Source organism: Melozone crissalis, unplaced genomic scaffold (genome assembly GCF_028551555.1).
Source record: "Melozone crissalis strain CALT ecotype California unplaced genomic scaffold, PUWL_Pcris_2 ptg000409l_1, whole genome shotgun sequence".
NCBI lineage: Eukaryota > Metazoa > Chordata > Aves > Passeriformes > Passerellidae > Melozone > Melozone crissalis.
The window spans coordinates 96,373-122,610 of NW_026536143.1; the positions used below are offsets into that span (position 1 = coordinate 96,373).

At 42.0% G+C, this 26,238-nt stretch overlaps 2 long non-coding RNA genes across 2 annotated transcripts; both read left to right on the forward strand.

Annotated features, from left to right (window-relative positions):
- Positions 1-910: 910 nt before the first annotated feature.
- On the forward strand, positions 911-5,426 carry LOC128950080 (uncharacterized). Its single transcript, XR_008484310.1, has 3 exons — positions 911-1,003; positions 2,691-2,831; positions 5,380-5,426. It is a non-coding gene; the product is annotated as an uncharacterized LOC128950080 (long non-coding RNA).
- On the forward strand, positions 5,422-11,134 carry LOC128950079 (uncharacterized). Its single transcript, XR_008484309.1, has 3 exons — positions 5,422-5,477; positions 9,141-9,253; positions 11,079-11,134. It is a non-coding gene; the product is annotated as an uncharacterized LOC128950079 (long non-coding RNA).
- Positions 11,135-26,238: the final 15,104 nt, after the last annotated feature.

Consider the following 26,238-nt stretch of genomic DNA (forward strand, 5'->3'; position numbering starts at 1 on the left):
TGTTCCCTGCCCAGAAGTTACCCAGGAAGTTCTTATTTTAACCTCAGCAAGCCTCTTATTTGGCTTGCTGAATCAAATCTTGTCCTTACAAGACAGTAGACTTGCACATAATAGCACAGCTGAAGTCATTGACACTGTGTTGTTAATTCTGCAGCAAAAGTTATTAATCTGTTTCATTCTGAGTTCCTCAGAGAACACGGCCTGCTTATTGTTCCATGCAGACCTGACCCAAAATAGCAGGTTTATAAAACTAATGCAAACGGAAGATTTAAACACTTACTGCTTTTATCAGCCTCGGCCCTGATCCCCAGTGCTGATAATGTGAAGATAGCCTGAAAACAGTTTCATAGTTTGTTACACATGCCATTATTTGATATGCATTAAAAAGGAAATTTGGAGGGAGAAATTGCCTTATGTTTCAAACTTTGAACTAGATCTATTGGAATCATTCCCTGAATCAGAGATTTTGACTAAAGTAGAGGAATTTAGCATTTGTGCAGCTTTATTATGCAGTTGCTCATTTGGAGATAGCTGTCTTCTCCATTTTACATGATGCTTGTTTTTATTCTCAAAACCTTTGTCCTCCATCAGCAGGAAAGCCTTTTGAAAACTTTCAGAATAGACAAAAATGGCTTTTCTGAGGTTATTTTATGTCTATATAGAGCAGGCTGATTTTCAGAATTGCTTAATACTCATGGTTACCATTTAGGGCACAGAATTGTCAGCAGTTCAAGAAATGAGTCTGGTTTTATGTAGGTTACTGTAATGTGGATTTAGAACTGTGATTTTTAGATGCACAGACTGGAAAATATATTGCTTTGCCCTGACCTATACAGTGACTGATCTGCCAACTCTGTTAATAGTCTCTTTAATCTTTTCATGTAGGTGAAGAAGCAGGGATGCTCGAAGACATGGCTGTGGGCATTTCAGATTTGCAGAAAGTAATGTTTAGAGTAATTGAAGCCAAGTCAGAAGATTTTTTGCCTATTATAAGTGGAAGGCGGTAAGAACTTTGTTTCTTGGAGCCCAGGAAACTGAGCTGCAGTTTTAATCTGTAGCCCATGAAACCCGTCTAATGGTTTTCTTGTTGCTGAGTTCTGTTTTATTGAAAGTGCACTGTTTTACTTTTTAGAAGGTGAGTTAGTAGGGATTCTAAAAGCCAGTAGGCTCTGGGTTACTCTCCTGATAAAAAGCTGAAGTTCCAGTTACTAATACAGATTAATCTGAGCAGCGTCTGTGTTGTGCAGAGCTGCTGGTGCATTATTCACACATGGATACTGAACCCTGGACAAGTGACAAGGCCATTGTTTACAAATGTGGTCTCTAACTGAGAAACTTTGCTTTTGAATGTCCTGAATTTGTATTTCAGCATGAGAAATGAAACTGCAGTTCCAAGAGTTAGGCCTTGATTGTTTTTAAGATGGAAACCAAAAAACTCCGATGCCACTTAGTATTAAAAACTTAGTAGTCACTTTTAAAAATGGAAGCCTTTTTTAGCTGCTGAAAATCACACAGGACATAGGCAGTCTCAGAAATCCTTGCACAAAATCACTTATCCTTTATGAATCTCACGTGAGTACTGCTGAATGTCAGGACATAAACTGCAATACTCCGTTTATTTTGGCTATTTGAGGGTTAACAAGATTGGAATGGATTTTTCATCTTTATTATTATTCTAGTCTGAAGCTCCAAATAGTTTTATTTTGCAAAAATCACTTCCTTAATAGTATCATTGCTCTTAAGATGACTGTAAATTAAATTCAGCTAAAAGCAGGAACTTTTAGAAAATATATGTTTCCTCTGAAGGGGGCTTTCACCACTGATTTACTTAATTAATCTGGATGATTCACTCTCATCATATGGGCTTTCTGAGAAGGGATTGAATAAATAACAGGAAGGCTGGAATATGATAGGCAATACATTGGGAATAATTAAAATTAAAAAAATTTTAAAAATAAAATCTACAAGGTTTATGTGGAGGAGTGCCATTCCTCTTAGAGCTGTGATAAGACTGCTCCTATCAAACAGCATTGGAAGTGAACCGTAAAAAGAAAAGATGAAAAGGTGAAAATCTAGTTATTTTCTAATAATTTTTTTAGAAACCCTCCATTTTTATTTTGGTTGTTATATGGTATGGCTCAATAAATGAGAGTGAAAGACTGTAGAAATGCAAGACAGAAAAATCAAACTACAAATTCTTATCTTGAAGAGTCAGCATATTTACTTGTAATTGTTTTTTCTAGGAAAGTGCTTAAACCTGACATTCTGTGTGCACAAACAAATCAATCCAAAGTGTGTGGCACTGTCTAGCAGTGCACTGATCATCTGGTGTGGGTGGTAGACACCAGCCACCCAGGGGAGGTGAAATTCTGTTCAGGAGCTCACATGCTTTTATTAGAGGCCATTCTTTTATTAGAGGCGCTTTTGGAACATTCTTTACAGAATCACAGAATATTTTGAGTTAGAAGGGACCCATATGCATCATCAAGTGCAACTCCTGGCCTTGCACAGGGCTTCCCAAGAATCACACCCCGTGCCTGAGAGTTCAGATGCTTCTTGAACTCTGTGAGGCTTGGTGCTGTGACACTTCCCAGGGGAGCCAGTTCAACCTGCTCAACCATTCTCTGGCTGAAGAAACTTTTCCTGACATTCAAGAACCCCATCCTCACTCTTGTTTTCATTGTTCCTAGTGAACATTACATTATAGAGGTCCAGCTCCCAGCAAAGATGTTTGAGCTGCTGCCACAAGAGATTAAAGAGGGAAAGCTGCTTCGCATGTATCCAGTGCTCTTTAATGTTGGAATCAATGAGCAGCAAACACTGGCAGAGAGGTAAGGAAAAGTCACGTTGCATTTTCTGTCCAAGTACTCCATGCTGGTACAGGCTATCTCTCAGGATTAGAAACAAATCTTCTTTGTTATTTGCTCTTAGACAATCTCACATTGACTCAGTGTGTATTTTCAAAGGTATTAAAGGAAATAAACACAAGCTATGAAGCAATGTAGAACAGTGAAAAAGTCCAGATGAAGATAAGATCATAAGCAGGGCTCCGTTTCACAGAGTTGGTGCCATGTTTCTCTTGGATACAGGTGCAAAATGGATTTCTATTTCAGATGCAGAATTTTGGTTGTATGCAGTACTCTGAAATTCTCACACAAGTTTGAAAATTCAAAATTCTTACATCTTGAAGATGGGTTTGAAGAGACCAAACAAGTGATAAGCTAGAGAAATTAGTACTCCTCTGCAACAGATTGCTGGAAACTAATTAATTAGTATAATAATAGTCATGGATTCACCAACGTATTAATTTTCTCTTCCAAGAGAAGGGTATCTGTCAGTCATGTTAAATTACCACATTTGTGCAGGGCTAAAACAGCAAAGTAGAAGTCAAGATGTCAATACAGACAGCTACTTTGTTAAAACTTCTTTTCTTTTAGCTGCTTTTATTAACAGAGCGTCCAAAATACCTAATGCTTATCTTGAGGTTGCATTTGCTCTAAGCCAAAAGCTTATAGCAAAGCTGTAGCTGGAGTAATGGAGGGAGACAGTGAAAATCCTTAACCTGGGTAATAGGCAAGAAGTTAAACACCACAGGATTTTATCTCCTGTTCACTGTAGACAGCCAAGTAAACCCAGTCTTTTAAAGAAGTCTACTAAAGAATGTCATCAGGTAGCTTTGTGAATGTTTATGGGACACTTCTCCAAGTTGAGTGGTGGTATGTGAGAAAATTTAGGCAGAAAGTTGAAATGGGAGACATAGACTGAATCTAAAGACAGTAAAATCTGGCATTTTACTGTGAAAGAGCTGGATAGCTGGTTAGAGAACTTGGAAACTTCTTGAAAATGAAAATAGGTTATTCTGATGACATAAAGAGAAAAGTGCTGAGAGGAGTGACGTGGCCAAACTCATAATGTGCAAAACCAACAAAATCAGTCATGACAGTTCTGAGTGGGACACTCAAAAAATAAGAGGTAAGACATGATGTGGTAAGCAAGAAGCAGGCTGGTGGGAGCTTACACGAGTGAGATAGGCAGGAAGGACTGAGTTATGAATAGTCTGAGGAAAAATTTGACAACATTTAGAAATAGCCTGATTACCTGGGGGCTTGTAGAGGAGTTGGTATGAAAAGATGCCTGGCTTGCAAGTGAAGTGGCAGGAAGTGTTGTTCCCAGTGGTCATTTTACATTGTGTGCAAAGAAAGCCATAGGAGAAAACAAAATAACTGCATATTTATAAATATGGATATGTACTAATATCTGCCAAGAAAATAAGTTCAATGCAGAAGCAGCTTTAATGCATGCAGTTACAGTCTGCTTTTGTCTTAATTCAAAATGCTGCTTAACTCCTAAAGTTGTACATTTCTTTTTGAGACTGAAAACACCACACACGATTTATGGCTAAAAACATGGAGGGGTTTGTGGGATAAAGAACCTGAGAATATAAAAACACTTTCGTGGCAAATTTCTAGGAAATGTTACTGTATTAGAAAAAAAATCTTTTAATTTGTTTTTTGATAGAATACACTTGAGAATGTTTCCGATTTAAAAGAAATGTTCTCATGTGACAGTGCAGCAATGGCTACTAAGGAAGTAGTTACATCTTCTCCCTGTGGCCTGTTGAAATATTTGCTTCCCTTGTTCCCAATTTAGCAGCATATTTGGTATCTTCTGATCTGTGTCCCCTTCTCTCTGAGTTTCTCACTTATCTGCCCATGCCTCTCTTCCTGTACTCCTCCATTCCCTTTTCAAATCTATTCTGAAGATGAATTTCAAAACTTTGGCCCTAATTGTCATGGGGACATTCGTGTCTTTACAATCATATCTCCTGTAGTACCGTGAGATTTAGTTTCTTGGCATGTGAAATGTGGCTGTTGTAGAAATCTTGGTCTTAGAGAGAAAGATATTTGTTTTTATAGCTACAGTTATTTTGTAGATAAGCTTCTCTTCCATCTTGTGTCACTTCCATATTATCCAGCTCTTACAGAAATTGGTATGCTTAAGCAGTAGCAGCACTAAGAGATGGAGAGTTGGTGTTCTCTGCCTGTGGTACCCAATTTTTGGAATTGGAATTCCCCCAAAGTGCCTTTCCATTTATTCACGATTTGTGAGGGGAAAAGAATAAGTGCCTTATTGCATGTTTGTAAATAGATTGCTTTGTTAATAAAGTTTTGGAAGAAGTATGCATCAGCGATGATCTCATTTCCAAAAATTAATTCCAAAGCATACAAGAACTTAACTACTGCATGTTTGACAAAATCTAATGCATTTAGCACCAAAGTTATTTCTTTATGCAAAGAAATAACTATGAAGGATAATTTATCTTTTGTTGTTGTTTGTGGGTTTTGGGTTTTTTTCATAATTTATTGTGTATTTTCATAGGTTTGGAGATACCACTTTGCAGGAAAACATTAACCAGGAAAACTTAGAGCTTCTCAAAGAATATTACAAGTTATTTACAGAAAAAATGCCTCCTGATTGTGAGTACAAAATAATGCAATGTCCAAATCGGTTTGAAAAGCTTTGAGTAGGTAGAAGGTTATAAGACAGTAATATTAGCAGAATCCCATAACTTGTTCCATAAATTTAAACATTTTGTACCTGTACATGACCCTGCTGGTCTCAGGAGTGATTTCAGGCCTTGTGCCACAGCAGAAACTACAGAGAAAATGAAACAGAGGAATGATGAACTGAACAGCTATTTTAAGTTATTAAAATAATAAGTTTGTTAATATTTCATGTAGAGGACAGTCTGTACCTACTGTATTTTTACATAAATACTTGGTGGGAAATTTCATCAGCTTCAGTCATACCCTCTGTTCTTATTCTGAAAATATGTTGAGGTTTGGTGAACCATGGAGAAATCTGCAGATCAAATACAAGCAATGAGCCACATCATCATTATATGAACGACAAGGTTTCATTGGAATAGGCCCTGTATTCCACTTCTATAGAACTTCTGTATTATAAACATAAGCATTACTATGCTGTTACTCTGATTGCCAGAAGCAAGGACTGAAGAAAACATCTGCATCAATCGAATCCTGTTAGTTTTAATGCCCAAACTATAGTCCCAAATGTGGGAGATTTAACTGCCTGATGTTTAAATGCTATGTAAAACTTTAATACATCACATGCGTATGTATACATGTTTATCTCTTATATCAGGATGATTTTAATTTGTTAATCATTTTGACAGAAACAAAAGCCCTTCCTAAATGATGGGCAGGATGCCCATCCATCCCCCCACAGACCTAGTATTTATTTCCAGGATGTCTACAGAGAAACTCATACAATAAGTTGGGTGATTAATTGAGGGGAATCTTGCTAAGAAAACATCCTCGAAAAACTAACCTCATGCAGGTTAGGACTAAGGTAGATCTGCTACCTCATAAATGGATTTTATTTTATAAAAGCAAAAATTTGCATGCAGACAGTATTGGCTACTTTTCATTAACACAATTTAAACTTGTACTGCCTTCCTGAAGGATTATTAGTGAGCCACACAGTTCCTGGACTTCTTTCAGACTGTGAAGGCTTTTGAGAACTAATTGTGTCTAGTTCATCGTGTATTTTCTGGTTATTATAACTTTCTTGCTTTTTTTCTTTACCTTTAAGAACTCAGTCTCTTCTTTATACAATTTTTTGTGGAACATAAAGCATCTTTTGGTTCCACTGCCCTTCCCAGTAGCTCCCTGCCAGTATACAGAGTCAGTCTTTTGCCTTGGAGAAATGTGCCTTTTAAACCAGCCCCCTGGGAAAAAAGGGAAGCTCTCAAACTTGTTCATTTGTGGCAGGACTTAATCCCACTCCTGTTCCCCCTCGTCTGGAAGACAAACCTCCATACAAGGCTGGCAGCAACCCTGGTGCTGGGGCCACGTGAGAGGCATTCAATATTGATGGCTTTTTGATGGTTTTGTCCCACCTATCCAGATAATTTCCTATAATGCCAAATCTGTGCTACAAAATCAATGCAGGACTGTGTTCCCAAAGCTGTCAGTTCCAAACAGTGCTCAAAAAGCCCAACAGAATTTGAGCATTTGCAGCCCTATTTGCCAGGCTGTTGGATCCACCCTTGGCAGCCTCCCTGGCCTGCTGCCTCATTCATATATTCCCTTTCAAAGAATTCAATTTCCCACTCCCTGAAAGGTATTGCCACCTTCGCTGTTAGTTTTCCTCTTGTGTCTGTATTTCTCCTTGGCAATAATAGTCTTGCTTGTAACTAAGCATCCACTGACTTTCTGTCTTTAGGATGAACATACACTTCGTCATTTACCCATTTGTTAACCTCTTAAATTCTTTTAGCAGAAACTGAAAATAAGAGCATGTTTCCAGCAAGGTTCCTACCAAAAATGCTGACCAAATATAGCTCAAAATGGTACTGCTTTTATAGAAATACTAAGACAGTAAGGGTCCAAAAACGTAAGATAGTTGTTTAGTAGTACGTAAGTACCTGAAAACAAAAAGGCTGTTTGGTATTTCCAGGCTTCTCCCCCTTATCAGCCTGATTTGGTGGTTTGGTACTGTGGGGGACCCAAGGAGTTTAGGCCATTGATCATTTCCAGTCAAGGTGCAACCCCTTTGGCAGTACTGTGAATTAGGAGACTCTTGCTGTACCTGTGCTGAAGTCATCCCTCTGAGATGTCACGTTTTCTGCTGTGACCCAAAGGAAAGCTACTGGGAGCAATAGAATGTTTAGTGATACATTTGCATCATCTCAAAGCATCTTTGCCATTTTGTGCTCTCTGTTTTAAAGAAACAGATGCACCCATAAGTGTAATAGTCTAGCAGAGTGTGATGTGGTTTTATGTGCTCTACATTATCTAATGTACAATCAGAGCTTGTGATACAGAGGTAAAACAATCCACATTAAAATTATTGCAAAACAGATTCTGGATGTAGGTTTTCCTCCCTTTTTCTTTTTTTCTTGTTTGTTTGTGAGTTTTTTTAGACAGCACAGTATGACTGGAGCAACTTAGTTCTTTTTGAATAGATTTAAAGTACTTCTTCCTATGAATCATGGATAAGGGAAACTACAGAATTTATTAGATGTAAAAGGTAAAAGCCTGTTGATGAGAGGGATCATTCCAACTTGGATCACGTTAGGAGAATGGATATTGACCTTCATTAATACTTCCCTCATTTTTTTTCTTCCAATTGAGTATAAGTTTTTGGGCTTGGGTTTGGGGCTTGGGTTGTGGGGTTTTTTCCCCTCACTGGATGGATAATTTACTTTCTCTGCTTGAAGAAATCCATTGATCAATTTAGTTTCACTTTGTTCCACTTGATTCTGGCCCCTTTATTTGGTGATAACTATGATTTAAATTCTTTTTACTTTGCCACCATGAGAAGAAATAATTTCAAAAAACAGATTCTGCATGTTTTTATTGATTTTCAGAACTAGCAAGGATAAATGCAACATTAGAAAAATCCCTCCTCTATATACATATGAAACAGAGGGGGAAATTAAATTGCCTACTCTTGAATTTTTGCTGGAGATGTAGGATAAATTAAACTTCAACTTAAATTCCATACCCAGAACAAGCAGGTAAATTTTTGGATTTTAAGCAAACTTGAAATTATTTTCTACTTCAAAATAAAGCCCCACTTAATTTCAGGAGAAATATACTTTGTTACTTTTTAGAGGGGATACTAAGTGCTGTTTAACCCTTATCTTACATTATAGAAAAATCTAAGGCATATTTTAAAACAAAAACTAGATGTTTCAATTTGAAAACAAAACCCTAATTTTTTACTTTAATTTTAAAAAATAATCATCCCATCAAAGCAGGTTGTAATACACTCAGTTTTTTTTTTATTTTTCTGATTTCTTTTGAATGTCTGTAATAGCTGATGAACAGAACTACAGCAGAGATTTGGTTTTGTTTTTCACCATCCATTTATAAGATAAAGGTTGAAGATACTTCAAATTTCCACGTGAAGATCTTAGGGAGGACAAGGCAATACTCAAAAGACATAAGGTTTGCTTATTCCTTAAATATTTAGCTGGTAATTTCTATCCTGTGTTCCAAAACAAGGCTGTAAATAATAGACCTGTTCTTTACCATGAGCATTCTTTAGTCGGGACAATCATATGACCAACCTTATCAAAATGAGCAACTTTTTTCGTCCTTTTTTCCCAGGTTTACCACATTTTCAAGAACAAAATGATTTAAAGGGATTGCTAGAAAGTCTTCATCAAAATATCCAGGCCAAAAAGAGAAAGAATGTAGAAATCATGTGGCTGGCTGCAACGGTGAGCTCTCTTGTTTCAAAGAAATTGATGAACTAACCATAAACTCATTTTCATAAGCTTGCTGACTTTGTAACTGCAATGGATTTTAAGGAAATGACTGGAAAACTCACTGGTTAAAGAAGGCAGATGTGCTGTAATAGTTTTTTGCAGACAATTTCTTTTTCTCACTTTTTAAACTGGTAGAACCTGCTAGAATTTGAGTGATTTGTTTGATATCCATTCTTTGATAATATAAAATTACTCAAAATAATTTTTTAGTGTCCTTGAGGTATGATGTGGGACATGATTGCTTGGTTCCCTTACTTTAACTTTCTGAAATGTGTATTTCTGGTCCTAGTGATCTACACACTGTTATTCTATATTCCATTTATTTATTGAAAAAGATGTAAGAAGAAAACTTTGTCAGTGCAGTAGCTGTGCAATATCACTTTTTTATTGCAGTGGAAGTACAAGATTCCACATATGAGCCCATCACTCATCCAGAATAATTACCTGGGATTTTTTTACTTTATTTTATAAATGATTTTTTAATATTTTAAAATTTTTTTAGGACTCATTCACATCGAATAGCCCCAATGAATCGGGGGCTTCCAAAGATACTAGTGCAAAGAGAATTAATCTCTTCAATGAAACAGTTCTTTCACATAATTATTTAAGCAGATTATCATATAGTACTTGTTTTAAATCCCAGTGCAACTGTTCAAATTTTTAAACAGATTTAACTTTTAAAATTTTCAATTATATGATGGAAGAAACACTCATAGGTTCTCCTTCACTATCCTGTACCTCTTTGGATTCTAAGTAAGATTCCCTTAATTGGTTCCCTAAATTAAACTTTTGAGATTGTCCTCACCATGGTATCACAAAGAACTTAAAGGCTCTAAGTATTTTTTGATTTTTATAGAATTTAATAGTATTTATTGTTTAATAGAATTTCTAAGAATGCAATTAGCATTAGATGAAGAAACACTTATTTGCTGGACTGACACTGGTCATGTTTCAGTTCATGTTCCAGTTCATCCTGCGAGCTCTCCCATGATAGCCAATGCGGGAAGTTTCTTTTTGTGATTCCTGCTGTAGTTTATTGCCTTGCTGCATTCTCACAAACATTTTGAGGTTTTGTACCATTACACCTGTGATTCCCCAGGGATAGGTGTAAGCAAAGTATTACCTTTTCTCAGGACAGGTTATATCTGGGAAATGGTAGATTTGGGCACAGAAGCTCTCCTTCAATTTTTCTTTTTCTAGTAAAATATCATTTGAAACCATAGTATAAACTAATGGAATGATACAACCACAGATTGATTCCTAAGAGGAAGAATCATCCTCCAAAATGTCATGTTTCCTTTATGTGTTATAACTTTTTCAAAGTATAAGTGAAAGTAGACAATCCATGGCAGCAATTTGTTAAACTTTATTAATTGTGAGCCATACATTGAACAGTTCACCTGTTGAAAATAAAAACTATGTAAGTTAGATGTGTCTGACTCCATACCTTCACAAGAAGTTAGTCTGCTACATTCATGTTTGTGAGTTAAGACTCACCATATCTTCATTCATCAGATATTCAGACAATTTAGCTTTCATTGAACAGGGCAGCTGCTGCATTCAGTGAGGAAACAGTGAAGGAACTGTTTCTTTTATAGTTATGAAAGTCCCATGTCAAATTCAGGAATTCAGTGTACTGGTACTAACTTCCAGAAGGTGTTTTCTTCTTGAGAAGTGCTGTAGCTGTCTGGAAGCCCTCGCTGGGCTTGCAGAGCTGTAGGGCTGCGCAGCCTGGTAGGAAGGAAGGGCTGACCTGTGGGGCCTGCCCGTGTTTCAGATTTGCCGCAAGCTGAACGGAGTGCGCTTCACCTGCTGCAAGAGTGCCAAAGACAGGACATCCATGTCAGTGACGCTGGAGCAGTGCTCCATCCTGAGGGACAGGCACCAGCTGCACAAAGACTTCTTCATCCGGGCGCTGGATTGCATGAGGAGGTACGTGGGGCTCCATGGAACTCTGAGCCAGGCCAGGGCTGCCAGCGAACAGGGCCTGAGGCTGGTTCTGAGGGCCCAGCAGAGCCTGAGGCAGGTTCTGAGTGCCCAGCAGAGCCCAGGGCCACGGGCACACAGGGTCTGAGGCTGGTTCTGAGTGCCCAGCAGAGCCTGAGGCTGGTTCTGAGTGCCCAGCAGAGCCCAGGGCCACGGGCACACAGGGTCTGAGGCTGGTTCTGAGGGCCCAGCAGAGCCCAGGCCTGCCTGCACAGGGTCTGAGGCTGGTTCTGAGTGCCCAGCAGAGCCCAGGCTGGTGCTGAGTGCCCAGCAGAGCCCAGGGCCACGGGCACACAGGGTCTGAGGCTGGTTCTGAGGGCCCAGCAGAGCCCAGGCTGGTGCTGAGTGCCCAGCAGAGCCCAGGCTGGTTCTGAGTGCCCAGGGCCACGGGCACACAGGGTCTGAGGCTGGTTCTGAGTGCCCAGCAGAGCCCAGACTGGTGCTGAGTGCCCAGCAGAGCCCAGGGCCACGGGCACACAGGGTCTGAGGCTGGTTCTGAGGGCCCAGCAGAGCCCAGGCTGGTGCTGAGTGCCCAGCAGAGCCCAGGCTGGTTCTGAGTGCCCAGGGCCACGGGCACACAGGGTCTGAGGCTGGTTCTGAGTGCCCAGCAGAGCCCAGGCTGGTGCTGAGTGCCCAGCAGAGCCCAGGGCCACGGGCACACAGGGTCTGAGGCTGGTTCTGAGGGCCCAGCAGAGCCCAGGCTGGTGCTGAGTGCCCAGCAGAGCCCAGGCTGGTTCTGAGTGCCCAGGGCCACGGGCACACAGGGTCTGAGGCTGGTTCTGAGTGCCCAGCAGAGCCCAGACTGGTGCTGAGTGCCCAGCAGAGCCCAGGGCCACGGGCACACAGGGTCTGAGGCTGGTTCTGAGGGCCCAGCAGAGCCCAGGCTGGTTCTGAGTGCCCAGCAGAGCCCAGGCCTGCCTGCACAGGATCTGAGGCTGGTTCTGAGTGCCCAGCAGAGCCCAGGCCTGCCTGCACAGGGTCTGAGGCTGGTTCTGAGTGCCCAGCAGAGCCCAGGCTGGTTCTGAGTGCCCAGCAGAGCCCAGGCCTGCCTGCACAGGGTCTGAGGCTGGTTCTGAGTGCCCAGCAGAGCCCAGGCCTGCCTGCACAGGGTCTGAGGCTGGTTCTGAGTGCCCAGCAGAGCCCAGGCCTGCCTGAGCAGCAGCCTGACTGCTGCTGGGTCACCTCAGGGCAGGCTCTTTGCAGCGGTGTGTTTTATCTGTCATTAACAGTTTGTGAGACAGATATGTGAAATCTTGCAAGGGTCAGCTCACCGAGTGTAGAATATGAGCAGTAGTCTGAGCAGCAGTTGCTTTTAAAAAAAGTTATCTTTCAATTTTGAGGGTATTTTAAAAACCATTTGCGCAGTCATTAAATATTTTGTTCGACATCTACACAAACACTGAGAAAGCAAAAGAAAAATTTGTTACGCATGGCAATTCTTACTAGTCACGTTATTGAAAAGAAACATCCAAGTAGGTTTGGACTGGTGGTGTTTGCCACTAATACCTGATGAAATCTTTACTGCGCTTTAGAAGAAGTGAATTAAAACATGTTTTATTCTAAATTGCAACTATGCAGAAATTGAGGCTGATATTATCAGGAATGTGTAATTAAAAGATGTAAAGATTTTTCATTACCTGAGTCTTTGATGAATAAAAAAACCTTCTTGAGCAAACAAATGTCAATCATAAAATTAATCCACATGCTAGATTATCTAAAGAAACTTTCATCATTGGTTTTAATGAGCTTAATCATATAGTTTTAATCATATAGTAACAGTTCTAATCACATTGTCAAGAGGAGTTTTAAAATGTGTATCCCCGACACTAGAATAACATATAACAAAGGTCACTGCAAAACTAATAGAAAATATTTTGGTCAGCCTGCAAAGAAGTAACTGAATCATATCTTGGACTTTTCTTAAACACAAATTGTTTGTATGGTGGCTTTATAAAGATCCTAATAAGTAAACAAGCATGTTTACGGTCTGTAATGGGTAATTCTGGACCTTCATATTTATTATTGCCAGAATAGGTGCTTAATGTGTAGATTAATACTGTAGGTTTGCCCACATAAACCCTTTGTCCTTTGGCAAAGATAGCTGCTCTGAAGAGAAAAGGTAATTTTATAAAGAGTAAATGAGCTGAGATGGCTTAGCTGTAGGTTTAGTTTACAAGTGCTACTAATGCAGTGAGATGTGGTGTGTTGAACTGAGCTGTATTGTTTTGGATGTATTGCACCTTGCATAAATCCCTCAGTCTCTGTAGTGATTCAGTGAGTGAATGAGTTTTGTGCAGTCTTTCATAACTACATATTTTATCATTAATGAATTCTGAGTTTTCTGTGTTAAATTTTGTTTGTTGGCATTTCAAATGCTTTTTTTTTTTTTCTGGTATGTCTCCAATAAATACAAAAGTATGTAAACTACAGTAAGTTACCAGACAGGAAAATAATTTAATTACATAAAATCGCCATAATGTTAGAATAGCTTTGAGTAGAGTAGGAGATTGGAAAATTTTCACAGACATAAATATAATTTTAAAAAACCTGAACTTGTTAGTAAAAAAATGTAGTAGGTTTTTGTAGATCAAAATATAAATGGTTTTGAGTGGGTTTATGTCATGTGAGTGATTTGAAAGTTGAGAAGATTAACACATTAGTTATATTTGCAGGCAACAGTAATTTGAAGTCACAGAAGAATGTTGTAAAGGCAAAAAAATCAGAATAATACTTAAAAATTAAACAAGCAAATGGGTATATGAGGTTGAAGCACCATTACAAAAATGTAAAATCTATCAGTTATGCTGTACTTTCAAACAGACAAAAGCTTTATCCTGCTCTTGCCCTGTATATGAATTTCAGAACTGAATTAAAGTAGGTGAAAAATGAGTTACTTTGACTTGGGTAATAGGATTGTCTGAGGACTAAAGCAAAGGCTTTGCAGTAGTGGCAGTAGCATACAAAATAATTTGCACCATCAGGATAGTAAAGAAATAAATCTTCTAACTATGCTGGTTGCTATCAGTCTAACACAATACTAGAGGTTTAAAAATAAAATACAAAAAAAACCCAGCCAAATTCCTCTTTTTCCCTCCCGAATTCAAAATTTTCACGTCTAAGAAGAGAACCTATTTTCCTTCAAGGGCAGACAGAGAAAAACTATTTGCCATTTAATTTGCAATTTTAGCAGTTTTTTTCCCAATGAATCTTCTCTAGATCACTTTGTTAAAGTTTGTCAATCAAATCCCTTTGTGCTGATTGCCACAAATTGCTTTTAAGCCTTTCAGAAGAACAAGTAGACATGAAAAATTCAGTTTTACCATCTAGAATCCTAACAGTTTGGGTTGACCTTTGAAAGGCTTCTTTTAAGAGTTAACAGTGGGAGGTAGAGACTGCTGTGAAACTAAGTGAACTGTAGAAGTAAATGGTGATTCAAAAGCAGACTTTATTGGAAATGCCATAATTTTGAGATATGAAAATTATAAAGGTGCCTGCCTGTGTAGCCATTAGACTTTTTCTTTGTCTGCCAGTGGTGACAGAGCTTTTGCAGTGGAAAAGGGAAGCATGCGTTTACAGGTTCATGCTTCCTTGCCACCAGCAGCTTGGAGATGCTGCCCTCCTGTGTGCTGCTGCTTTTCAGCTTCTTCAGGGTGCCCAGAATTTTGAGCAATCCAGAAGTGATTCCCAAAGTTTCAGCGTATTTGCCTTGGTGTACATTGCATAACTCTGTTTTGGAAAATACTGCCTGTAGCTGTTCTTTTAATGACTTAGTTTGTAAGTGGAATTGTTGTCGTTTAGTGATAAACTCTACAATGTTTGTTGCTTCTTTATAAAAAAAGGCTGTACAAGAATGCTTCTATTAGTTCTTCCTTTCACTTATGAAAAATGTGGAAAATGAAGCAATGATAGCAATGCACACTTTCTCATTTACAATATGTAATAGATGGCTTTGTCCTCAGTCATAAGTCGGGCCATTATGATGCTGCAATTGATGTGTACCTGGAGCAGCCATTCTATAAATAATTCCACATATTATAATTTCCTTGATATAGGTTTGTGACTTCCATTGATCTTAGTGACAGGCATAGTTCAGAATGAGGAAAATCAATATATCATCCCCTCTGTATCAAGTGCTTGTAATTCACATCGTATTAAAACCCTGTTTATAATGTCTCTGCCACTTCCAAGTCTCTTTTTGCAGGCATCAATATTCTTATTTTTCCCTTCACCCATACCTGAATGTTTCCTATCATTCAGTGTTAAGTCTATTCCAAGAGACAGAGAGGCACAAAACTGGTTTACCTGAGTTCTGTGGAGGATTTTATTAAGAGTTGGTTAGCTGAGAAAGGCCATACTGACTTAATGCCGCTGGTTAAGCTTGAAAGGGAGGTCAGCAGTCTCCGATTCAGTGACTGCTGACAGGCAAGAATGCCGGATGGCCTTGCTGCAACATGAGGAAAGGGAGGTGAGATTAGTCCTGAATATCTGCAGAATGTAACAGAAGAATAAGCATAAGAATGTAGAAGTAGGTGTAGTTGCTGATATGTAACTAACCAATCCTGAGCTCAACTTTTGCAATATGTATGAAGCTTATTAAGAACCATATTTAACCCGCCGTATTCGATCAATAAATCGGACTTGGATGAACCAATTGGTGTCTGGGTCTCCTTCCTCCGACAAATGGTGGAGAATGCGGGCAAAGGCAGCATTCTGAACGTTCGCTCTTTTGGATTATAAATTCGCCACGGTCGAGGAAGTTGGGTGAGAGTCCTTGCAGCCGGGACGGTGCCGGATTTTAATAGCACCCTTGAGGATTACAATGGTATCTCAAGTCTCTACATGTCGCAGGAGCCTGGAAGAGCTGCAACAGCGCGCGCTGATATATAGGTATGGATAGGCAAGCGACATACGACCTATTCTCCTCATATTTAGAAAAGCGAGGAGTAAAAGGGGTAGATTTAAAAAAGGAGTTACCAGGGTTATTAGCTTATGGTCATTCTAAAGGGATTTTTGCTAACCCACATACAGTTCATGAGATAGCAGAGTGGAAAAAGTTTGGGGATATCCTGTGGGATGCAGTGTTAGATGATGATAAGTCAGCAAAGAAATTTGGCAAGTTATGGCGGGTGGTGTATAATACGTTGCTTCAGCAGGTTTCTGAGAGAAAGGCAGCAGAAAGGGCAACAGAAGCTTATAAGAAGAATATAGGGTATGGTCGTGAGGATGATCCCCTGGCACCTTCTGTAACTCAGATACTTATGCCTAAGAGTCCCCAGCAGAGTGGTGTGCAGGATTTTCCTATAAATAGTGTGGAACCGTCTGCACCTTTACTGTTGGGGGAGGAGGGCAGGCTGGATGGTGGAGGTAAGAGCTCGCCTCCGCCGCCAGCTTCAGGCAGGTTGGATGGTGGGGGTGGGAGCAAGCCAGCTTCACCTCCGTCTCCAGCTTTGCCTCCGCCACTTCCCCCGCGAGAGTCGGCTTCGGTGGGGGGGGGGCCGCTTCCCCCGCGCGAGCCAGCTCCGGCTTCACCCTCGGCTTCGGTGGGGGGGGGGGGGCCGCTTCCCCCGCGTGAGCCGGCTCCGGTTTCACCCTCGACTTCGGTAGGGGGGGGGCCGCTTCCCCCGCGCGAGCCAGCTCCGGTTTCACCGGCTTTGCCTCCGCCGCTTCCCCAGTATGAGTCAGCTCCGGCGGGGGGGCTGAATCCCCCGCCGGAAACCTCGGTCTCGGTACCGAAATGCCAGCAGCATAGCACCCTTAAAGAGTCAGATCCTATCCCGGGGGCACACAGTGACCTATGGGGGGAGATGGCTAAGCAGAGAAGGGAAGCTTGGGCTGCTGTGGCAAAAGAAGTAATGCAAATGGGGGATGGCGAGGCGATGGAAGTAGTCTCTAGTCTTGCATGTCCGGTTACATATACACTACAATATGATGCACAGGGGAACCTTACGCATAATATAGCAGCCTATGAGCCCTTAGACTGGAAGCTGCTAGCTCAGTTACGTTCTACAGTTAGTCAGTTTGGAGTAAAAAGTGAACCTGTTAGGCAAATGTTAGATTATCTTTTTAATACTCAGATTTCATGCCCAAATGATTTAAGAGGAATAGTTCGGTTGATATTTACTCAGCATCAGCAGTTACTGTTTAATGCACATTGGCACGCTTTGGTAAATGAGTCAGTTGCTGTACAGCGAGCTCAAGGAGATCCATTACATGGAGTGACAGTAGCTGAGCTTATGGGCTTAGGGGCATTTTTGCGTACAGAGGCACAGATGATATCGGGAGCAGATAAGCTTAGAGAGTCTATGCGGTTAGTGCGTGCTGCAATAGATATGGTTAAAGAACCAGGAGGGTTACCGGCTTATATGGGCATTAAACAAGGTAGAGAAGAATCATTTGGGAATTTTATAGACAGGGCAGCTACTGCTATAGATCGGGCTGGTGTCGCAGACTACATGAAGGGGGCGCTATTGAAGCAGTGTGATCTTCAAAATAGCAATCCAGCAACACAAAGAGTGTTAGCTACTTTGGGGGCAAATTGGACCATTGAGGAAGCATTAGAGCGAATGGCATTAATGCCAACAGCTTCACAGGCATTTATAGTAGATGCAATAAAGGAGCTAGGGTTAGGATTACAAAAGCAAGCAGAGTCTACTCAAAGTCAGGTGTTAGCTGCTCTTGCTCCTCTCCGAAATGGCTCACTGGCGGTCACGCAGAGCTCGAGACCATTCCTCAAGTGCTACAGATGCGGCAGTGAGGGACACACGCGACGAACATGTCAAGCAACCGGGATATGGTGTCACAACTGCCGATCCAGTTGCCACAACTCTACAGCTTGTAGGCGCCGGTCGGGAAACTATCCCAGGAGCGCGCAGCAGGCGAGCCGCGCCCAGACACAAGTAGCCGCCGTGACATCGGAAACACCAGCTGCCGACGCAACATCGCTGCCACCCCCTGTCTGCAACCAGCCACAGAAGGCAGCCTCGGCTTGGACTTATCAGCAGCAGTAGACGTCACATTAATGACGAATCGGCCTGAGAGGATACCAACTGGAGTAAAGGGTCCTCTCATTTTGAATGAACAAAAATGTGGAGCATTGTTATTAGGACGTTCTTCAATAACTATGCTGGGATTATTTGTATTGCCTGGTGTTATCGATGCGGATTATACAGGGGAAATACAAATTATGGTTTACACCCTTTATCCTCCTATTAAAATAACAAAAGGACAACGCATTGCACAATTAATACCACTATGTCAAATGACATCTGGTATACCATCATTTACTGGACAAACGCGGGATGAAAAGGGTTTTGGCTCTACTAGTGTTACACTTTTAACTGTGGATTTACAAAATAGACCAAAACAAAAGGTGGAAATTACCCATGGACATCAAAGCATAACCCTTTATGGATTATTGGATACAGGAGCAGATACCAGCACTATCTCTCCAGAAGCATGGCCACAACATTGGCCTCTGTTCCCATCATCAAATATGCTCACCGGAGTAGGAGGATTTACATTAGCAAGTAGATCACCACTTTTGTTAGTGTGTATTGATGATCAACAAGTATCTGCTGTGTTTTCAGTTGTTCAATTACCACCTACAGTTTCTTGTTTAATTGGAAGGGATATTTTAACACAATTGGGAGTGGTGTTAACTAATCATCACCCTTTGGGGTAATTGCCATTGCTTGGACTTTCCCCATTCCACTCACCTGGAAAACGGATACACCGGTGATGGTTAAGCAATGGCCATTAAAAGGGGAGAGTCTTATGCATGCCCATGAATTGGTAAAGGAACAATATTCACAGGGACACTTACGACTTTCTACGAGCCCTTGGAATACACCTATTTTTGTTATCAAGAAGAAATCAGGGAAATATCGTTTGATACATGATTTACGGGCTGTAAATGAACAGATGGAATCAATGGGGGCCTTACAGCCTGGTCTTCCAAATCCAGCTATGATCCCAGAACACTGGCCACTTTTAATTATTGATCTAAAGGATTGTTTTTTCACTATTGGGCTGCATCCTGATGATATGAAGAGATTTGCTTTTACTTTACCGGCAATAAATCGTGGAGAGCCAGATAAAAGATTTGAATGGACACTCTTCCGCAAGGCATGCGTAATTCCCCGATGTTGTGTCAGCTTTATGTTGATGCTGCATTACAGCCACTACGTCGTAAGTGGCCAGCAACTATAATATATCATTACATGGACGACATTTTGTTTGCCCAGCAACAACCATTCTCCTCTCTGCAGATTGACAGTATTAGAGATACTCTTTCAGCATATTCGCTTGTTATTGCTGCTGAGAAAATTCAGACCACCACACCGTGGAAATATCTGGGATGGACTTTAACAGATCAAAAAGTAATACCTCAAAAATTGGAATTACAATTGGACATTAAAACTTTGCATGATGCACAGAAGTTGCTGGGAGATTTACAGTGGTTAAAACCTATTGTGGGAATACCAAATCATTTATTAGAAACCCTGCGGCCTTTGTTAAAGGGTATTGATCCTACTACTCCTGTACACCTGACAAAGGAGCACTATCTTGCCTTGCAACAAATTAGTAATTGTGTACAACAGGGATATGTGTCTCGTCGACAACTCGACTGCCCTATTGACCTTACTATTTGGAATAGTCCTTGCCATTTGCTTGGTGCTCTCTCTCAACAACAGGAGAAAACGGGGGAGATATGAGTTCTGGAATGGTTGTCACCATCACTACAACATAAGAGAACAATATTCTCAAAAATTGAACAATTGGCTGTGTTAGTCAAAAAAGGGCGTCTCAGAATTATTGAAGTGGATGGTCGAGAACCTGCTACCATTAGATTGCCTATGGAGAAAGAGACTTTAGACTGGTACTTGATTAATTCAAAGAACTTGCAGGAAGCATTATTAGCATCACCTGCTAAAGTAGAAACCAGCAAATTAGTGCCTAAAGTTTTGCAATGGATGACAGAATGGAACTGGATTACTCGACCATTGAGGGAAGAACGCCCTATAGAAGGAGCTATTACAGCTTTTACAGATGCGGGAAAGAAATCAAGGCGTGCTGCTGTCACCTGGCAAGAAAAAGGACAATGGAAGCATCAACTTCTTACAGCAGATCCTGCAGATAGTTTACAAACTTTGGAATTGTTGGCAGTAGTATGGGCAGTGTCTAATTTACAGGAGCCTTTAAATGTGGTCACAGACTCTATGTATGTTGCCGGAGTAGCCAGACGAATAGAGGAAGCAGCAATTAAGGAAGTGAATAATAAACGATTGTATGAACTATTGATACAATTAAGGAAAGCTTTACGAGAAAGAAGTGCAGCGTATTCTGTGATTCATATTAGGAGCCATAAATGGTCTGAAGGTTTAGGAGAAGGGAATGAACGTGCAGACAAATTGGTTACTTTACCCATTGATAACTCTTGTCCTATTGACAAGCATACATTGGCCAGAGAAGCACATAGCAGATATCATCAAAATGCAAGAGGGCTTGCAAAACATTTTGAACTGAGTTTATCAGAAGCTAAAGGCATTGTTAGAGCATGTCCAATATGTAGTTATCATAATGAAGGAATAGGTTTAGGCGTGGGAGTTAATCCTCGAGGTTTGGAAATAAATGAAAAATGGCAAATGGATGTTACACAGGTACCTAGATTTGGTAAAGTTAAGTACGTGCATGTCACTGTAGATACATATAGTCACTACATATGGGCTACGGCTCAGGCAGGACAAAAAGCTACACATGTTATTAGGCACCTGTTAAGTTGCTTTGCTGTTATGGGAGTTCCAAGAAGCATCAAAACAGATAATGGTCGAGCTTATGTGTGTGCTAGGGTCCAGAAATTCTTAAATCGGTGGTCCATTAAGCATGTGACAGGTATTCCACACTCTTCTACTGGACAGGCAATAGTGGAAAGAGCAAACGGTACCCTTAAACGGTATATTGAGAAGCATCAAGACTTAACAGACCCACAATCATGTTTGGCCAAGGTTCTGTATGTGATCAATCATTTATGTATTTTTGGAGAAGATGATACCCCTCCTGCGATTAAACATCATCCAAGGTCAGGTCAGAAAAATACTGAGGAGACAGAGGTCTGGGTTAGGTATAAGAACCCGAGTACAGGATTATGGGAAAAACCTGCGAAAGTATTATATTGGGGTCGGGGGTATCTTTGTGTTTCTTCACCTACAGGACCTTTGTGGGTGCCTGCTAAGTGGACTAAACCTGTTTTTGATGCAGCCTCTAGTGGATCGCCTCACAGAGGAGGACAGGGAGCGACTGAGGGAGAAACTGCCTCTAGTCCTACAACCACTGCTGCTACAGCTGAAGGGACACTCGAAAGTGTTGGACAGAGCACTGACATGTCACTATCGGACGGCCCAGGAGTTGATTGGTTTTACTGACTCATTATCAACTTTTCGTTTAACAAATCCAGCAAAGGAACATTGCCTTGACTGTTATGATCCACATTGTGCTGCCTACTTACATTCACTTCCTTGTTATGTTTGCAAAAGGGATGCTGATAAGTGCTATGCATGGATAGCTTTGCTTTGTGCAGGTTGTAATAAGATTTATTGGTACTCACAAATGACAATAGCAAATTTATGGTGTGGACCTTGTTTCGGGAAGTGGATTCAAGATTTTGTCTGGGTTAGAGCTCTTGAACAAAATACTGGTCTGCCAGGAAGGGCAGGATTGGAGCTTTTTGAGAGTGCAGAACAAGTGGTTATAGCATATATTAGATGGAAGTTGCAGCAAGCACTTAGAGAGCTTGAAGTTACTAGTGCCTCACGCATTATAGCAGCTCGCTGTAAAGCTGATTTGCCTTTAAACTTGCCATATGCTATACCTGTGAGCAAGGATGCTGATTTGGGGTTAGATCAGTGTATTCAAAGACTGACTCAGGTCCATTTTAATCAGCCTAACAAGTCAAGTAAAAGACAGCAGAGGAAGAAAAAACAGGCAAAAAGGAAAGAAAAATGAAGTTTGTTTTTATTATACTGCTTAACGCTGTAGCAGTTAAAGCAGTAGGAATAACACACTTCAGTCAGCCAAGAGAAAATCTATGGGTAACACTTGCTAATCAAACTAATCAATCATCACTTAGTCTTGGAGGGGTTACTAATCCATTTCGAACATGCTTGGTAGGACTTCCAGTGTGGTCTCCTGGAGAATTTTGCAGTTTAATAAATAATCGAACCTTATGCATGCGTAACATGTCTAACATCACATTGCCAGCACAGCAAGGATATACTGCAGGTCAGAGTGATGGCTATCGCCAATGTTTACTAATCCAATCACTTAACACTTCCTTGCGTTCTCCTCCTGAAGAATTAGATCTTTTTGGAAGTGCAAATGCCAGTATGTCTAACACCACAGCTGGCGGATGGTTTAGTTTCAAACCCTTGGATGTCCAGAATTTAAATCAACCTAAAGACACATGGGCCACCTTGGATTCATCCCTGAATTTGAGTGAATTCTCTCCACAGCATTACAGTCAATGTAACGGCACAAACATTACGGCACCAATGAAATTACCTACAGGAATATTTCTAATTTGTGGAGACAGGGCGTGGAATGGTGTACCAGCTAAGCCACAGGGTGGACCCTGTTATTTGGGAAAATTGTCCTTGTTTCACCCTAATGTATCCTTGCTAATGCAGCTCAGTCAAACATCAAACAGGAAAAGGCGTAGTATACATGACTTGGACTGCAGCCAGATTGGAGATCCAAAGTTTTGGGGTACATTCAGACAAGTAGTAGTTTCAACTATCTTACCAGGAGGATCTGCCAATAAGGCTATGAATTTAGCAAAACAATTAGGGTGCTGGACAAGAAATGAGCTGAACCAGACATCCCAAATTCTGGACATGATGACTGCAGATGTGCAAAGTGTTAACCATGCTGTTTTACAAAATAGAGCTGCTGTAGATTTTTTGCTCTTAGCACAAGGGCATGGATGTGAAGAATTTGAGGGAATGTGTTGTATGAATTTGTCTGATCATTCGGTGTCCATTCATACTAAGATAAAAGAACTACAACAGGGACTTCACAATCTCAAAGAAGAAGAAGGTTTAGGAATTGACGAATGGCTTAAAGGCTTAGGGCTTGGACCATGGCTAAGGAACATTGTGACATATGCTATCGGCTTACTGGGTGTGATCTTAATGTTTTTGCTTATTTTGCCTTGTATTTTTACTTGTATTCAAAACATGGTTAGCCGTATGATAGCAAAAACCTGGCAAACTAATCTCCTTGCTCAAGAAGAAAGCGGGGGAAATGTGGAGGATTTTATTAAGAGTTGGTTAATTGAGAAAGGCCATACTGATTTAATGCCTCTGGTTAAGCTTGAAAGGGAGGTCAGCAGTCTCTGATTCAGTGACTGCTGACAGGCAAGAATGCCGGATGGCCTTGCTGCAACATGAGGAAAGGGAGGTGAGATTAGTCCTGAATATCTGCAGAATGTAACAGAAGAATAAGCACAAGAATGTAGAAGTAGGTGTAGTTGCTGATATGTAACTAACCAATCCTGAGCTCAACTTTTGCAATATGTATGAAGCTTATTAAGAACCATATTTAACCCGCCGTATTCGATCAATAAATTGGACTTGGATGAACCAATTGGTGTCTGGGTCTCCTTCCTCCGACAGGCAGCCTTGCTGGAACTGGTCGATCGAGAACTGGAAAAGGGTCACATAGAACCCTCCACCAGCCCATGGAACACCCCGGTATTCATAGTCCCCAAAAGGTCCGGACAAGGCTATCGTCTCGTCCACGACCTGAGAGAAGTGAACAAGACGATTCGACCCATGGGTCCAGTCCAGACACTGCTTCCCACGAACTCAGCCGTCCCCACAGGGCAGCCGTGTGCAGTACTGGACATCAAGGACTGCTTCTTTTCAATACCCCTGCACCCTGAGGACAGAGAATGATTCGCCTTTTCCGTGGCATTTCGGAACGGCGAGAGGCCCAACCTTCGCTTCCAATGGAGAGTACTTCCGCAAGGCCTGGTCGACAGTCCCACCATATGCCAAATCACCGTGGACAAAGCACTGACGCCAGTCCGACACTCATACCCCACCGCAACCATCATCCAGTACATGGACGACATCCTGGTCGCAGCACCATCGACAAGCCAAGTGGATCACCTGGTGTCCACAGTCACGGAAACCCTTCAAGCCAACGGCTTCGAGATCGCGAGCGCAAAGATCAAGAGAGGACCCTGCGTGACCTTCCTGGGAGTAGGCATCACAAGCTCCTACGTGACACCCCCCGAGATGAAGATCAACCGAGACATCGAGACGCTCCACGACGTGCAACGCCTGGTGGGATCGCTGCAGTGGCTTCGCAACATCGTCCTGATTCCTCCCGAGATCATGGACCCTCTGTACGACCTCCTGAAAGGAAAGCACCCCTGGGAACCCAAGGAGCTGACACAGCAAGCAAAGAGCTCCCTTGACTTCATCGAAGTGTCAACATCAGCAGCAGCCCTAATGCTGGAAGAAGCACTCTCCTCGCGACAGGGCACCGTGTCAGTCATCCACATCAACAGCCATGACCCAGTCAAAGGTTACTTTCAGATCGGCAACGACAAAGCAGACGCCGCAGCGAAAGGCGTTTGGACCTTGCAAAGAGCTCGTCAACTGCACGAGTCGCTCCACATCGGAGTCAAAGCACTGGCGAAGAGATGCGGAATCTCGACGGCGGACGCCAAACATGTGGTAGCCACTTGCCCTCATTGCCAGAAGTCACCCCTTTGGTCCTACAGAGTCAACCCGAGTAGCCTCAAGCCCTCAGAAATCTGGCAGTCGGACTTCACCTGGTGCGAAATACTAAGGCCCCGAGCTTGGCTTGCAGTGACAGTAGACACTTATAGCGGAGCGATCGTAGCTACACAGCACCCCAAAACCAATTCCAAAGCCACAATTCAGCACTGGCTGACAGCCATGGCCTGGCTTGGCATCCCCAAGCAGATCAAAACGGACAACAGCTCCAACTTCAAATCCAAACAAGTACAGGAATTCGCCTCGAAATGGGGTATCACGCTAGTGCACGGCATCCCACATAACAGTACCGGACAGGCCATAGTACAGAGAGCAAACCAGACCCTGAAAACCAAGATAAAAGTGTTGGCAAAAGCAGAGGGCTTTGCCAACGCCATTCCCCCAGGAGATCAGGCACGTATGCTGGCAACCGCCTTGCTGGCACTGAATCAATTCCCTAGGGGAGATGAAACAAACAGTCCCGTTCAAAAACACTGGGTTACTCGAACGCTAGAAGAGGGCCCGCAGGTGGTAAACAGAAACGAGCTAGGCGAGTGGGAACAGGGTTGGAGGCTGGTGCTCACAGGGCGAGGGTACGCAGCGGTCAAAAAGGACGGCAAAATCAGGTGGTGTCCACTTAAGTCGATTAAACCGGACCTTCAGGGCGAGCAGAATGAGACTGACGAGAATTGCGAGTATCTGTTTACAGGACCTGCTCGTGGGACGTCCTTGTGACGCGTACTTTCCAGTTCCGGACGAAAGCGACAGACCACCAAGCCGCCAAGCAGCACCCGAGAGACCCGCACGGGTGAGACCCAAGCACCAAGGGTGTTTCTGTGCGATTTTGCTGTTGGGGCTTGTTGCCAGGGGGCAAGCCAGCCCAGACCACTACCCCCATCAGCCCTTCAGGTGGGTAATGCGACACCTTAGTAGGGGCAAAGCGCTCAGAGAAATCACCACACCGAACACCCCATCCTTCGTGCTCCGCATCACCGACCTGTTTCCAGGACAGCCAAAGGTACACCCCTATTCCCCACACGTCACACACTCGTACCTATCCTACTGGTGCCCAGCTTCAAACCCTGGGAAAAGTTACTGCAATCACCCAGGGTGGGGATACTGTGGGCACTGGGGTTGCGAAACTATAGTTACAGATGCCAGGCCATCGGG